The sequence below is a fragment of the Ovis canadensis genome, chromosome 9 (genome assembly GCF_042477335.2).
Source record: "Ovis canadensis isolate MfBH-ARS-UI-01 breed Bighorn chromosome 9, ARS-UI_OviCan_v2, whole genome shotgun sequence".
Classification (NCBI taxonomy): domain Eukaryota; kingdom Metazoa; phylum Chordata; class Mammalia; order Artiodactyla; family Bovidae; genus Ovis; species Ovis canadensis.
In genome coordinates, this window is record NC_091253.1 from 87,925,216 (window position 1) to 87,942,461 (window position 17,246).

Below are 17,246 nucleotides of genomic sequence, written 5' to 3' on the forward strand. Positions count from 1 at the left end.
GACAGAATAATAGTATCCAGCATATGTTTTATCAAAACTGCAGAAAGAGAAAAGTGGGGAAAAGCAATACTTAAGGATATAACAACAGAGAATTTACCAGCATTGCTGAAAGACAAAATTTCAGATTCAGAAAGCAAAATGATTCCCAAGTAAGATAAAGTGAAAACCACAGCTAAATGAACTAGGTTTAGATTACACGAAATAACAGTAACCACAAGATAGGAAATGAAGTAAAAAGAATAGACACATTACCTAAAAAGGAATAACGATCAGATTAACAACAAGCTTCTCAAAGGAAAAAAGAAAGTAATTATCAAAGCAAAATTCTGTAACCATATAAACTAACATTCAAGTCTAAAATAATGATAAATTAAACAGGGCAAAATTTTCTGGGTGACTTCTTGGGAAAAAAAAAAACTTACCAAAAGTAATTCAACAGAAGTAGGAAATATGATGGAGAAGGAAATGGCAACCCACTCCAGTGTTCTTGCCTGGAGAATCCCAGGGATGGCAGAGCCTGGTGGGCTGCCATCTATGGGGTCGCACAGAGTCGGACACGACTGAAGCGACTTAGCAGCAGCAGCAGGAGGAAATATGAATACTGAACCTTCTATAGGTTTCCCTGGTGGCTAAGATGGTAAAGAATCTGCCTGCAATGCAGGATACCTGGGTTCAATCCCTGGGTCGGGAAGATCCCCTGGAGAAGGAAATGGCAACCCACCCCAGTATTCTTGCCTAGAGAATTCCATGGATAGAGCAGTCTGGCAGACTACAGTCCATGGGGCTGCAAAGAGTCAAACACGACTCAGTGACTAACACATACACACACACAAACCTTCCACAGCAATTGAAACAGTAGTTTAAAATTATTTTTAATAGAACAAAGAAGAGGAGAAAAAAGAGGAAGGAAAGGAGGAAGGGTATGGAAAAGGGGTTATAACAGTAGAAAGACAAAAACACAAAGAAAAAAAAGAAAAGGAAAAAGGGAGGGGAGGTACTAGAGATGAGAAGAAAAGTGGGAGGCAGGACTGAAGAGTTCTAAGGAAAATTCCACCAAACTTTTAAAGGCCATTCCAATCTTTTACAAAATCTTTCTAAAAACCAAACTTTAAAGGTTTAATTAATGAAACTGGAGCCAATTATACAGAGTGAAGTAAGCCAGAAAGAAAAACACTAATACAGTATACTAACGCATATATATGGAATTTAGAAAGATGGTAACGATAACCCTGTATGCGAGATAGCAAAAGAGACACAGATGTATAGAACAGTCTTTTGGACTCTGTGGGAGAGGGAGAGGGTGGGATGATTTGGGATAATGGCATTGAAACATGTATAATGTCATATAAGAAACGAATCACCAGTCCAGGTTCAATGCAGGATACAGGATGCTTGGGGCTGGTGCACTGGATGACCCAGAGGGACGGCAAGGAGGGAGGCGGGCTCAGGATGGGGAACACATGTACACCTGTGGCGGATTCATGTTGATGTATGGCAAAACCAATACAATGTTGTAAAGTAATTAGCCTACAATTAAAATAAATAAACTTAAATTTAAAAAAATAAAGTTTTAATTATTCGAGTGTATACAATACATTTCTAGGTACTGCATTAGCTATCTCTCACAACATTTGACATACATTATTTATCATTTCAGTTCAGTTCAGTTTCAGTCGCTCAGTCGTGTCCCACTCTTTGCGACCCCATGAATCACAGCACGCCAGGCCTCCCTGTCCATCACCAACTCCCGGAGTTCACTCGGACTCACGACCATTGAGTCCGTGATGCCATCCAGCCATCTCATCCTCGGTCGTCCCCTTCTCCTCCTGCCCCCCAATCCCTCCCAGCATCAGAGTCTTTTCCAATGAGTCAACTCTTCACATGAGGTGGCCAAAGTACTGGAGCTTCAGCTTTAGCATCATTCCTTCCAAATAAATCCCAGGGCTGATCTCCTTCAGAATGGACTGGTTGGATCTCCCTGCAGTCCAAGGGACTCTCAAGAGTCTTCTCCAACACCACAGTTCAAAAGCATCAATGCTCGGTGCTCAGCCTTCTTCACAGTCCAACTCTCACATCCATACATGAGCACAGGAAAAACCATAGCCTTGACTAGACAGACCTTAGTCGGCAAAGTAATGTCTCTGCTTTTGAATATACGATCTAGGTTGGTCATAACTTTTCTTCCAAGGAGGAAGCGTCTTTTAATTTCATGGCTGCAGTCACCATCTGCAGTGACTTTGGAGCCCAAAAAAATTAAGTCTGACACTGTTTCCACTGTTTCCCCATCTATTTCCCATGAAGTGATGGGACCAGATGCCATGATCTTCGTTTTCTGAATGTTGAGCTTTAAGCGAACTTTTCCACTCTCCACTTTTACTTTCATCAAGAGGCTTTTTAGTTCCTCTTCACTTAAACAACCAACCATAAACTCACTCACATGTGTCATAAACATTAGATAAAAAACAGACAAGTTCGATAAAATTTCAGTTCAAGTCCAAATACAGATTTTTCTGGACCATGAAAACCTAAATTTTTCAAAATGTATGATATGATCTCATTTTGTTAGTCCAGATAATAATGCCTATTATTGACCCAGGTGCAGAAAGCCCTAAGGTGTGCAGCATTATCATGTGGCATCAAACAATCGGCCAAGGGGAACATATGCCAGTCTGAGACCAATGAGTACATCCACTCTGACCTGCTAGAGAAAAACACTGTTTACACTGACTGAACCAATCCTTGATCCTCTCAAGAAGATTGCATATGGAAACCTGAACGACCCTAGCCAACCACTAGACTTGAGCTGGGTAAGCTGTATCTATGGCTACAGCCCAAACGCACAGCCAGGCAGAAATGCCATGGCCCATATGATTCATCAGCAGTGGGGTGCCCCAAATTATCACCATCTGCCATTCACTGTGACCAGCTGATCAAGGCCAGCTAAGCGGAGACAAAGATCCACACCAGGCTAAGGACATAAATCAGGAAAACTACATATTCCTGGCAACCACAGCTTCCAAGTATATACAGTACAGGCCTCTGGTGGCCTGGATCCAGAATTACTCACTGTATCATTTGGGAAAATCGCATACCCTGGGATTCTTCTGACTGGCACTTACTCCCACGTGCCCAACAGTGGTGACCAGTGGGATGTCTGCACTGGAAGTGGTGGTGCTGGAGCTATGGATGGCACATGTGGAAGTCCACTGAAGTTCCCCATGCGACTGGTGTGAAACTGACAGGCATGCTCTCCAGTTACTCCAATGTAACTACTAGTGTCATTTATGCTTATGAGAACATCACAGTCTATTAAAACAAAGAAGTTCCTCACAAAGGAGTCTTAGCTGCCCTAAAGCGATAAACTGTAATATTCAAATAATGTTGCTACAATGCTGATTACAAATAGGCTCAGCTAAAATCCTACTGTGGCAATCATTTCACAACATATGCTCAATCATGCTGTACTCAGACTTATACAGTGATATAAATTATTTATCCAAAAAAAGGGGGAAATATGAACAATGTTGATCTCCAAAACAAGGCTTTTTAAATACTTTATAGGACCAATCCATGATAAAACAAACAGTAATTAAGCAAACTGTCAATACTTTGCACTTAACTTTTCTTCTGTAAGCCTTAGAGTGCTGAAGAATTGATGCTTTTGAACTGTGGTGTTGGAGAAGACTCTTGAGAGTCCCTTGGACTGCAAGGAGATCCAATCAGTCCATTCTGAAGGAGATCAGTCCTGGGTGTTCTTTGGAAGGACCGATGCTAAAGCTGAAACTCCAATACTTTAGCCACCTCATGCGAAGAGTTGACTCACTGGAAAAGACTCTGATGCTGGGAGGGTAGGGGGCAGGAGGAGAAGGGGACAACAGAGGATGAGATGGCTGGATGGCATCACCGACTCGATGGACATGTGTTTGAGTGACCTCCGGGAATTGGTGATGGACAGGGAGGCCTGGCATGCTGTGATGCATGGGGTTGCAAAGAGTCGGAAACGACTGAGCGACTGAACTGAACTGAAGCTTTATCATTTCCTGTCCCAAACCAGATAAATGAGTAAATATCCTTACTCTGAAAAGGATACAAAAAATTAGAAGTTTAACAGATGTACAATAACATTATCTATGATTAAAGACACTAAATGAAAGCATTTTTAATGTTTTAAAAAGAAAAGTGAAGGAACAATTCTCATCAGGAATAATATAAATTTTCTTTAAGACACTGAACTTCATCTAATGACATAACTGAAAAGAGGACTGAAATAGTCCTAAATTGCTTCTTATGGCAAGGGAAGGAAAAAGAAATTTCTGACTACTGGCTTTTAGTCAGTTACCACGGGACTTGGAGATTCCTTTTTTTTTCCTTTAAGTTTTCTCTTAAAAGCCACTGAAAGAAAAAATATTGATGGTTTCTGTTCTGTTTAGAGACAATGACTAGGATAATTAATATTATGGCAGCAGCTTGTATCACTATGATTTCCTTCTAACTCCTTTTCTTTTCAACACAGCACTCCATTTTCCCACAACTCAGATGTTAGGAGACAATCAAAAATCAAAATACAGGTGATAATAGTTGAATATTTAAAATGAAGGAATAAAGCAGGTAACATTCAGGAAATACAATTAATTCAGACTGAGGATAGGAGTAAGGGAAGAAAAAGGAGATGACAACAGGAGAAATAATGCAGGAGCTTGTGCCAAGGGGGAAGAAATAAGGATCTCGAGTGCCACTAAGAAAGATCAATTGTGGGACTTCCCCGGTAGTCCAGGGGCTCTTGATGCAGCAGGGACGTGTTTGATCCCTGGTCAGGAAACTGGATGCCACATGCTGCAACTAAGAGTTTGCATGCTGCAACTAGAGATCCCATATGTTGCAACTGGAAGATCCCAGTGCACCTATTAAATAAATAAAAAATCAATACTGTTCTGATTCCATCTACTCAATACTTGAGACTTTGGGAAAAGCACTTTATCCTTCTGAGTGTCAGTAAAATGAATAAAATACCTACTTCCCTGCGTTGTTTTGGGCTTCCCAGCTGGCACAATGGTAAAGAACCCGATCCCAATGCAGGACACTCAAGAGACGTGGGTTTGATCCCTGGGTCAGGAAGATCCCCTAGAGTAGGAAATGGCAACCCACTCCAGTATTCTTGCCTGGAAATTCCCATGGCAGAGGAAACTGGTGGGCTATAGTCCATGGGGCCGCGAAGAGTTGGACACAAATGAGCACAGTGTTGTTTTGAGGCTTAAGTCAGATAATAGAAAGGACGTATAGGACAGTTTGCTCAACAAATAATTACTGAGTACAGTAATTATGGGATACAACAGTGAAGCAAATTGATAATTTTGGTGTTCACGGAGTTCACATTCAGGAGGACCAAATAAATACTGATTTTCAATCAGAGAAGGCAAAGAAATGTCACATATACACTTGTATATATAATAAATTCCCAAGATTTAATTCTCCTTTCTCTTGTAAAGGCCCATCCTTCAAATAAGATAACTAATTAAACACACACAAATTCCATCACTCGGTGCTGACTAGTACTTGATATTCTCTATGTATGACCATAAAAATATAACAATGCAGACAGTACTATCACTCTTTGGCATTATATGTGTGATCTAAAGGTTTTAATATGGGATACTTTTACTTTTAAAAAAACAATTCCAGCACAGTTACATTCTGAAACAGTAGCCCCAATATAACTATTCCAAATAATATGTCCATATTTTAAACCCCTTTCTAAAATCCTAGGGAAACACTTTTAAATAGGCATCTCTAGTAAGTTAACATAAATTACAAAATAAAACACACATGCTGAAGCAGTGATTCTTAAATATTTTGGGTTGTCGCAATTTGGAAGGTATGTCTGGTACCTAGTTGGTAGAGACTAGGGATGCTGCTGCAGCTGCTAAGTCACTTTAGTCGTGTCCGACTTTGTGTGACCCCATAGACGGCAGCCCACCAGGATCCCCCGTCCCTGGGATTCCCCAGGCAAGAACACTGGAGTGGGTTGCCAGTTCCTTCTCCAATGCATAAAAGTGAAAAATGAAAGGGAAGTCGCTCAGTTGTGTCCGACTCTTTGCGACCCCATGGACCGCAGTCTACCAGGCTCCTCTGTCCATGGGATTTTCCAGGCAAGAGTACTGGAGTGGGGTGCCATCGCCTTCTCCGAGGGATGCTGCAAAACATACTAAATGGCATGAGACAGTCCCCAGCAATAAAGAATCACCTGGTCCAAAATGTCCACAGAACCACTGTCAAAAATTATTTTGCTCTAAAAGAACACTGACGGTTAGTAAATTATTTACTGACAGAATCTCTGTGCTGCAGTATGTCATTAGATTAGTCACAATGATAAGAGAGATATTATTTAGTGAAATCCCGTAGGAAATATTGCCATAGCACAGAACAGGAAGCTAAAGATCACTGAGAAAACTTAGTGGTCAAATTTAATATAATCCACTACAGCTGATGGCTCAAAAAGAAATACATGGCTTCAAAACTTAAACTGGCAGTAACACTGCAAAAATATCAATTTTATTTATAATCTGGAACTAACAGGGTTTTTCCCCTTAATGCAGATGGATTTCCTTGAACCATTAACAACAGGCATTGGATATCAAAGCAAAAACTGTAGACATAAAATTTAGATCAGCATTCCCTAAGGTGATTTTGTCAAGCAAGCAAGAAATATAGATCTGTTACTTAAAAATATATGTTTTCAAAATTAGTCATTTATTTTACTAGTAGTATAGAATCTAATTACAGTAGCTGCTTAAGTAGTATTTATTAAAATGAATGATATTTAAAACAATATGCCCCAAACTAAATTATAGGGTTTAGAATGCTAAAAAAATGTCAGAAGATTGAAATTTTCCCTCAATATGTTTCACATAAAACCGGTAAGATAATACTGCCCAAGGAGAAAAGTCCTCTAATCCAAGAACAACCAAAATGAATGAAAATTTAGAAGTCATCCCAAGCTAAACTTCTCAAAGGAGGGTCTTTCCTCCTAATTACATACCTAATTAAAGGTAAGCCATTCTTAAAATTTTCTTCTCTAGATAGCTCAAAGATAATGTTGGCTACGTTGATATTTTTAGCAAGAAGTGAAGCGGCAGCCATGTATTTTTCACACTCAGAAGGTGATACTGTTATTCATGCACGTTGTTGCTTATCTGCTGGCTCATCTATTTGGCACAAGCAGCAGCTGCCCCTTAACTCCAGCTTTTACCAAACCTCCTCTTTCAACTTCTCTGACTCCTGGGCCAGGAGCATTATTCATTGTGAGCTACGAGAAGAAGGATGTAATATTCTCTCACAAGATAACTATATTCATCAAACTAGGAAAGAGTGAGAGGGCAGTTTCCAGTAATCCTCACAGGTTCCCTTTTGTCCTTGCTTCCCTTTACTTCATGTCAACATTCCTTTATTGACTTTCTGCCTTGATGACTTTGGGTAACAGCACCAACACAGAAGGACCAACCCCCACAAACTGTTTAAACAGCTCCCAAAACTGAGTGTGGAGAAGTCTTTATAATAAATCCTTCAAATGTGTATCTCTAGTCGTCTGCTTCTCTGATTAAACCTTGACTAACAGAGGATTTCTGCAAGGTGCCCTTTATCTTGTTCAAGAACATTCAATTACAGTATAAGTCCAGGAAAATAAGATGTATAAAACTCCGAAGAAACATTAACCATTTGGATAGTAAATTTTAAAATATCTTATGAGATACAAGCAGAACTCATAAAATATGTGAGGAAGCAAGAAGCTACTGAAACAAAATTTGCAAAATATGTTAAATATAGGTAGCAAATTAGCAATCTGCTAGGGAGGGGGAGAGAGAAAACACATAAATGTTGCATGCCACAGGATACAGGATGCAAGCAGTGTGGACTGTCCCGCTTACATTTTTACCTGTGCATGCTGACCAACTTATCTCTATCTAGCCTTTTGCTTCTCGTTTGTGTTCTAATTAATCCTGATAGTGTTCTGATGCAATATTTTACCTTTATTTGACTTGTAACCTGCTTCACAGACTTTATTGAATATTTAGAACAAAGTAAATAGGTGTGCAAGGATTTTGTTAACCTGATGTTTTAAGAAAAGACAACTACACACTGTAAGACCCTACTTAAAAAAGTCTAACCACCAAGTTTGTTTTTTTTTTCCTTAAGATGCTCAATATGGTTCTTTTCATATTGAGAAAATCTGAAAAAAACTTCATATTTTGATTCTTTATTTCTTCCAAGGATCTATTACTATTAGAGAAGATATAATTTGTGAGCTGATATTTAAAACATATTTATATCAACTCCCTCTTGATTTATGTGAAGCTTAACACATATTAGGATGGACAAAATCAAAGTAGAGAAGTTCAGTACTGATATTGTGCTGTAGCAGGGGACACACACAAAAAGTCAATACCAATTATGAGCTTTTAATACAATCTGGAAATGAGTAATTTCATCCAAGATATTTAAGGGAGTGAAACAAAGGATTTATATAGGTATTATGCCCTGAAGAAGATGCTGTTGGCTCCTCTCCAGCAGCCACGCTTCTCTTCCTTCTGAACAGAATCCCAAACTTTATGCAAGAACCCAGAACTGAATGCTACCTCCACTCTAGGTCTCAGCTTGTCACGGCCATTCCATCCCCCTTTACAGGTTCTGAAGAACCTGAACTAAAGCTGATCAACACATGGTATTCCATGGCAATTACTGGTTTAAACGTGGGCATGTGGCTGAAGTCGACCCAATCACATTGAATAAAAGAAGAGGTTTTTATTCCACAGGTGGGTAAAAAAGTCTCTCACTGTCTATCTAGAACAAGTATAATGTTAATTTAAATTAGCAAAAGTTTCTTATATTCAAGGTAATGGTTCTTGGAACCATTAAAATTAGAATTTTGTAATTCTAAGAATTAAATTTAATTCCAAAGAATACAAATTATGTAAAAAAAATAAAAATATGTAAAAAAAATTATGTAAAAAAAAGGATTGAAGCTACTAAAGAGAAACCTATCTGCAAAGCATGAGCCATTTCAAATTTGAGAAAATAATACTTTTCAAAACTATGGATATAGTTAACACATTAAGGCTAAATAATCTACTAGTGCAATTTCCATCTTGAAAGAAAAATCCCAACTATTTTCATTTAGTCACTGATTCAAACTGAACTGGGCTGACTCAATTCCACACTGCTACTGTTTTTACTCATTTATGTTGGTTATAATGCTGTATTTCTTCCTATCAAACACCACCAATTATGATATACTGTTGTTTCATACATCCATACTGAAGCACCCCAGGAGTACATCTTTGTATAAGACTTAAATAAACCCTCTTAGTTTATAGAAAAAGGAACAAAACTCATGAAATAACCTTTACTCTGAGTGAAGGATAAGGACACAATCTCTGGAAAAAAATTTAAACCACAAAACAATACTCACACTGTGAAGGCATTCTGAGTTCATACTCACAATGAAATTCAAACATCACCTAAGAAATAACTAATATAAAGTGGTCTCAGGTTGATGATGTCTGAGATCACTGGAAGATGCAAAAACAAACTCTCTTTATAGGAACTAGACTTCAACTGAGAACAAGGGTAATAATAAAAGACCACTTATTTTAAGAAATGCTAAAATCTGGAGGGGGGGAAATAACTCAAAAGTAACTCAAAATTGATGATTATGGTATGAATTATGTGTGATAAATGATACATCTATAACAGGCAAATACATGAAAATTAATTACAAATATGGGGGCCTATGGAAATACTTTCAGTTACTGCAACATGTAGTTTTAAATCTGGCTGCTGCTGAAGTCATTCTCACCATCTATTTTCAGCAAAACAACCATTTCAAAATAGATTAATTTCTAACATGCATTCACTCAAGTCTTCTTTTTAACCATCTTGAACTAACATATGGCTAAAAGCAGCTGAGTTTTATCCTACATGTTCTTCTCTTTGTAACTATAAGATTCTGATATAATTTAACTGTATTATATTTTCTAGATATTCTCTAATCAGAATTTATTTCTTATTAGAAAATTTTAATTTCAAGTTCATTTTCAACTCTTACAATAATACCTTGGTTTGTCAAACTGAAAATTTCCATTTTAAGCAAAATCACATTCCCAGACGAATCTGCTTTCAACCAACTGGGTAGGAAGAAATTCTGCCTTATTCCTAATTATTTAAGCTTTTCATAAACTATTTACTTACTCAACAACTGGAAACATTCATATATCAGAGAAGACACAGTCTTTGCTCTCATGAAGTTTAGAAGCAAACTGAAAACAGGTTATACATCTCAAAGCTCATATGTGAATAACACAAGTTTATTCACTCAATATATATACTGAGTACCTGTTGTATGTATGTCATGGAACATGTAAGTGTTTTTAACCAGGGTTTCTCATCTGAACCATAAAAGACAGAAAATTATTTGAGACATTATCTTCTCAATATTTCCAGGTATGATACACAGATGCACAGAAGGGAATCCAGTAGAGAATAGATGAAAAGGAAAGGTGATGATTAAGATATATTTTTTCTTTCAATAAAATTAGTGGAAAAGATAAGTAACCCAGCCATTAAAGTACACTATAGGAACATGGGAGAACAGTCCCCAAAGCCACTTCCTATGGGCAACATATAATTTAATAAGGAGGAAAAATCCAAAGGAAAAAAGATTATTTTCTTTAAAATAGAAAAGACCTTGAAACAAATGTATAATTTAACTATTTGGAAGGTAGACACAAAGGGATAATACAGAAAGTATCATAAGAATGATAGGCACTTGTATAAAGATCACCCCAGAAAAACAGGCTGATAACTTGAAAGTTCAGACACCATATCCTACCAAAATTGTTCTTTTTTCTACAAGGAACTAACATCTTGACTAAGGTCCTTGTCAATCTTGTAAAATAATGCTCTTAAGAGAACATGATCATAACTTTCCCCTGAGATATCAGATTTACGTTGATTGAGATTTTAACCTAAACCATACATAAACAGGTTAGAATTACTCTGCTATAACTATTCTAGCAATAAATTTTACAAAACTGTCTTTGAGAAGTAGACTGAAGTGTCAATACCTTTTAGCCTAGAGAGTTATATTTTGAAGAAAAACTGAGGCATAAAATTAAACTGGCTTGTTTGACTACGTTAGATAATACATGAGCAGTTGAAAAGGTTGAAACAATGGATTTCACCAGATAGCTAATAAGGAGTCACTGTGTGGTTTTCAAGTGCTAAATCAGTTGAAGAATGAATAAAGAATGAATGAATCAATCAATTTATGAAGAATGAATGAAAGAAGCAAAATTAGAAAGAAAACAGACTATCCAAACTATTCTGTGATTAATGCTGCCAATCTAGTTTAAATTATGGGAAATAAGAATAAAAAACAAGGTAAAGTTGAAAGAATACTACAGAAAAAAAACCCTTAAGACCTGCTGACTAACTCAATAAACAGTAAAGAAGAGCACAGATTAAAATGTGCTCTTTTGAGAGTGTGCTTTTCAGAGTAACAATACCAGTTTACATATTCAGAACCTAAATGAAAATACGGGTGATTACTAAAACCTCAGATTTTACCTAAAAGATATCTTAATAGTTTATCCAGTGAGAGGAAAAGGCATTTCAATTAAAAGTATTAAAACATAAAAAACAATTATTTTAAAAATAATTCTAATCTCTGCAACTAAACATAATTCTATGAAGCTGATTAAAGTAACAAATCTAAAAAGTTCCCCTCAACCTATAAACAATCATTTCTCTCCTTTTGAATACATGATTCAAGGTAATCTGCATATAACGAGTGATCTATTACTTGAACTGCAATCACAAAAATTTTGAAAATACATTTTAGGATTAATATCCTATTTGCTGAACCCAGGGTAGGCAAGGCGAGCCGGGGAAGCTAGAAGAAACTCAAAGGGCTGTAGGAACTGCAAATACATTTATTCTCTCCTGACTGGCACAGCAGCAGTAGCAGCAGACACACTATATTCTTTCCTCTGGTGGTTAACCCAGCGATCACAGCCGTTAACGCAGCCTCACCACCATAATGCAGCCGTACACAACACAACACAGCATTCCTTCAGGACTTTTCCAGGTGGATCGTATATATGCTTACATAACAAAAGCTGCCTGTGGCCAAGCGAGTACCTTGTGACGCGTATGAGGAGTGCTATAAGTACATGTGAAAGTCACTCAGTCCTGTCCGACTTTTTGTGACCCCCCACAGACTGTCACTCCAATGAATTCTCCAGGCCAGAATACTGGAGTCTGTAGCCTTTTCTTCTCCAGGGTATCTTCCAAACCCAGGGAATTATTATAAGTATATATATAATTATAAGTATATATAATTATTATAATCATTCACAAAACGTGGGGCAAGAGAGCATTTGGCTAATTTGCTCTTTCCCTACAGCAGCTAAATATGAGTCTTTAAAACTTTCTTAGCAGCAGAATTCTTTACTCAAACAAAATCTTAAATAGTAGTCCAACAAACTAATCAGAAAAAAATCAGTTACTTTTATAGAATCTAGAAATACAGGTCTAGAGCCTTACCCAATGTCAACTCTAAGAAATCCTGGACTCTGTAGAGTGCAAGTTTTAAAATAAAATTAAATGGAAAAGAAAACACTACATGTCACTTTGTCCAGTGGAATAAAACCTACACAAAACTAAAATCAAATTAGTTATCTTACTGACAGACTGAGATATACAAGTGAAATAAGCAGTCCTTGAAAGCTGAATGGACTAAAAAGGCTAATATTTGGTTAGAGGAAATAAGTACTCAGTAATTTATTTCAATACTTTGAGAAAGTGAAAATTATCATGAGAGATTGCACTTGCTTAACTTTAATTACTTTCCCATGTTCATTCCACTGCTTGGCATCTAAATCTAAATTTCAGAAAGAGTTTGATCAACTGCTGAGTTAAAAAGCTCTCCTACTGCTTTTATCTTTGAGCAAAGCTACCATCTCCAAAGACCTCCCCCAAGAATCATGGGCTATGAACTATAGGAGGCCTCACGCCTAGTTGCTGGTGTCCCAGCCTGCATTCATTACTTCACCCCATTAACATTCCACGCTGGGAGTCCTTTGCTAGTTTTATGAGGCGAAACCACAAAATGTCAGGTTAACAAAATCCTCACACAGCAATTTCACCTTAAAATACTGCCTGCCAAGCACTTGCTTCCAAGATATTCAATAAATCACTAACTCTATAAAGCAGGTTGCAAGTCAAATAAAGGTAAAATTTGCATCCGAGTACAATAAAGACTAATCAGAACACAAGCTGATTATTTAGAACTAAAACCTTTGGGGAAAGAAGAGTCAAGCAGTGTGATTCAAGTATGCTTGAATCATACTGGTAACCTCAGTTTTTAATTGGGTTTACAGTTACACAGATATACTTGACTCTCTATTATAACCAATTTCCAATCATTCAGATACCTGATTTCAGAAAGTTTGATAGGCAGTAGAGAGTTTTGGAGACATGAACATGTTCAGTCCATTCCTGGTTCGCCACTTGTTAACTGTGTGTCTTATCTCCTTAAACCTTGTTTTTTCCATGTAAACATGAAGAAAATAATTTTCTTCATTGAGTTATTCTGATTTAAACAGATGTCAGGTAAAAGCACTAAGCATAGCACATAACAGCCACAATAACATGTTTAATAATGGTAATAACAGTAAATGTTCAGTATTTGTTAGTTTTCTGCCCTCTATCCGCTGTAGAGATGAAAACTGCCAACCTGAGTGAGATTTACTGTTCAAGCTCTCTACAAGCTCTGAGGATACCACAACCAAGAGATCTTATCTCTGCATCTGCAGTCAGGGAGTCAAGAAAGTCACAATAAGTATGAAAGGGAAAAAGAAAGTGAAAGGAACACTTTTAGGCATACCTGTAAGGGAAAATACACCCATAAACACATATGTCTACACTCTTTCCTCCTTCGTTCAATAGGAATGAGAGAATATAAACTGGCTAACCCTGTGCACCCACTCTCTAAGTTGATGATCCCTGTCATTGCTAATATTTGGCTGTCATGACTATTATATTAAACCACGTTGGATACAAACTTCAAAGCAAGTATCTTTAAGCAGAACAGCCCCAGCTTAAATAAATCTTTACACTCTCTGGTTGACCAAACTGCAGACTCTTTATGGTGGACTTTAGTTTGAGACTGCCTAAATGGACAGAAATTAATCCCAGTGAAATCTGAAACCTACATTCTATTCTGGGTTGAAATTAATTGCCTGAGAGCTCCCTCATTAAATATTTATTAGACAACTATTAACTACCAGGCATTACAGCTTTCTCAGAACTATCATCAGGATCTGGAAAGGATGACCACTTTTTCAGGTCTGAAACTGTTTCTACCAAGAAAATGAATAGAAAAGGTGAAGTATGATTATACTCAAATCATACAATGAGTACCTGTATAGTATAGGGAACTGACATGAAAGCAGGTAAAATTCATACTGTCCAACACTAATTTCCCAAAGGAAAGTAATTCACACTCTGATTCTGTTCTATACTTAACAGACAAAAATTATTCTAATGTTAATGACCTTTGTAAGTAAAAAGTGCAGAGGATAACATACATCCGTCAACTATCAATAAATCATGGCAAAAATATTTAAGAATCATAACTGCATGACTTTCACATGTTCTCATTACTATCCTAGTAATAAATATTATTTCTTTTCTTTGAATCCATTTCAATTTCTTCAAGTCCCTTTGTAAATGCAGATAACAAAACAGAATAGGAACCAACATAGAGGACTCTTGCAATAGCTAAATCCTTGCATATTTATGCTTTCCACTTCCAATAAAAAAACATAAATCCTTCCAACTGACATGTGGATTGCATTCCTATTAAACTCTTAATTCAAAAGTTAAATGAGCATTCATGTTCTCTATCTCATAAGTAAAGTAAATCTAAAAGAAAATTGGTTAATATTAACAATTCAGACTAAACACTATAATCACTGTTCACATTAGACTCATATGATCAAAAACCAAAACCAATCCTCAAATTAAAATTTTACTTCTATTTTCCTCAAATGTTCTTTTAGGATTCAGTTCAGTTGCTCAGTTGTGTCCGACTCTTTGTGACCCCGTGAACCGCAGCACGCCAGGCCGCCCTGTCCATCACCAACTCCCGGAGTCCACCCAAACCCATGTCCATTGAGTCAATGATGCCATCCAGCCATCTCATCCTCTGTCGTCCCCTTCTCCTCCGGCCTTCAATCTTTGCCAGCATCAGGGTCTTTTCAAATGAGTCAGCTCTTTACATCAGGTGGCCAAAGTATTGGAGTTTCAGCTTCAGCATCAGTCCTTCCAATGAACACTCAGGACTGATCTCCTCTAGGATGGACTGGTTGGATCTCCTTGCAGTCCAAGGGACTCTCAACAACACAGTCCAAAAGCATCAATTCTTCGGTGCTTAGCTTTCTTTATAGTCCAACTCTCACATCCATACATGACCACAGGAAAAACCATAGCCTTGACTAGACAGACCTTTGTTGGCAAAGTAATGTCTCTGCTTTTTAATATGCTGTCTAGGTTGGTCATAACCTTCCTTCCAAGCAGTAAGCATCTTTTAATTTCATGGCTGCAATCACCATCTGCAGTGATTTTGGAAGCAAGAAAAATAAAGTCAGCCACTGTTTCTCCATCTATTTCCCATGAAGTGATGGGACCAGATGCCATGATCTTCGTTTTCTGAATGTTGAGCTTTAAGCCAACTTTTGCACTCTCCTCTTTCACTTTCATCAAGAGGCTCTTTAGTTCTTCTTCACTTTCTGCCATTAGGGTAGTGTCATCTGCATATCTGAGGTTATTGATATTTCTCCCGGCAATCTTGATTCCAGGTTGTACTTCCTCCAGCCCAACGTTTCTCAAGATGTACTCTGCTTAGAAGTTAAATAAGCAGGGTGACAATATACAGCCTTGACATACTCCTTTTCCTATTTGGAACCAGTCTGTTGTTCCATGTCCAGCTCAGATTTTTTAATATGCAAATTTATATTTGTACATCTAATACAACATAAAGAGAGGCAGCATAATCTTGGGTCTCCCAAATCTCAGAAAACATTAATTGTTTTTGTTCAGGTGCAGCTGCTAAGTTGTGTTTAACTCTTTGTGACCTCGTGAACTGCAGCACACCAGGCTTCCCTGTCCTTCACTATCTCTCAGAGTTTGCTCAAACTCATGTCCACTGAGTCGGTGAGCTATCCAGAGAATGTCAACGATCTAGTAAGACCCTATATCTAATAATTTAATCTTACTAATAACTGAATACATTTTAATAGAGCCTGATATATTTTAGTGATGTAGAGATCTCAAGTATCTCACTGAAAAAGATGGCTCTTCTGCTCCACACTCTTAGTAAAAGCCAGTCAATAACAAAGAGCTCTAAGAAAAGAACAAAGTAACAAAGACAAAAGCAAGAAAACCAAAAATCGAGGATCTCATCAAAATGATACAACTAAAGAAGAAAACACTCTCTGGACACAGGCAAAAAGAGAACACAATAAAATCAGGGCCTAATACCTGAGAAAAGCCTGTTTGCCTTCCAAGAACAATTGCATCACAGAAGACAAAAAAAAAGCCTTCCTAGAAATTTACAATTTGATCAGTAACTCTAACAACATTAAAGTCCCACCTTCTTTCTTGCATATATAAAAGGTATCTGTGCAGTCCACAATACCCGTATTTCAAAGAAATAGAAATAAGACTGAATAAATTATTTATTATGACTAAGTCTTAATCTGCTGGATATCTCATATCACATTCCTTGTATGGAAGGACTTAAATAAATGGTCCATTAAGCTTACTAAGAAAAAATAATGTTATTTGGAAGTAACGTGAAACTATAAATGCTATTCAAATACAAATTTAAAATTATCCAACACAGAACCAGAAAGGAATAAAAAGCTCATCTGATATAACTGTGATAACAGGACAAATTAAACAACTTTTCACCTTTTTATAGGAAAAAGAAAGGGTCATTACCCAATATCGTTATATACCTTAATTATGTAAGCAGAGTTATAAAACTGTGCATAAAAAAATCTTCAGATTTTAAAATAGCCTATAACCATCTGAACCAATCTGAATTTAATCAGATAAGTTTTCAGTAACTTACAGCATGCTCCATGCTTAGAATTTGATAATAGAATCTGGAACTGGCAATAGCTACT

At 37.1% G+C, this 17,246-nt stretch overlaps 1 protein-coding gene across 5 annotated transcripts in view; it reads right to left on the reverse strand.

The window, feature by feature from the left end:
* The window catches only part of VPS13B (vacuolar protein sorting 13 homolog B), a 787,290-nt gene that overhangs the window by 513,695 nt on the left and 256,349 nt on the right, over positions 1-17,246 (reverse strand). The gene's annotated exons all lie outside the window — the stretch shown is intronic.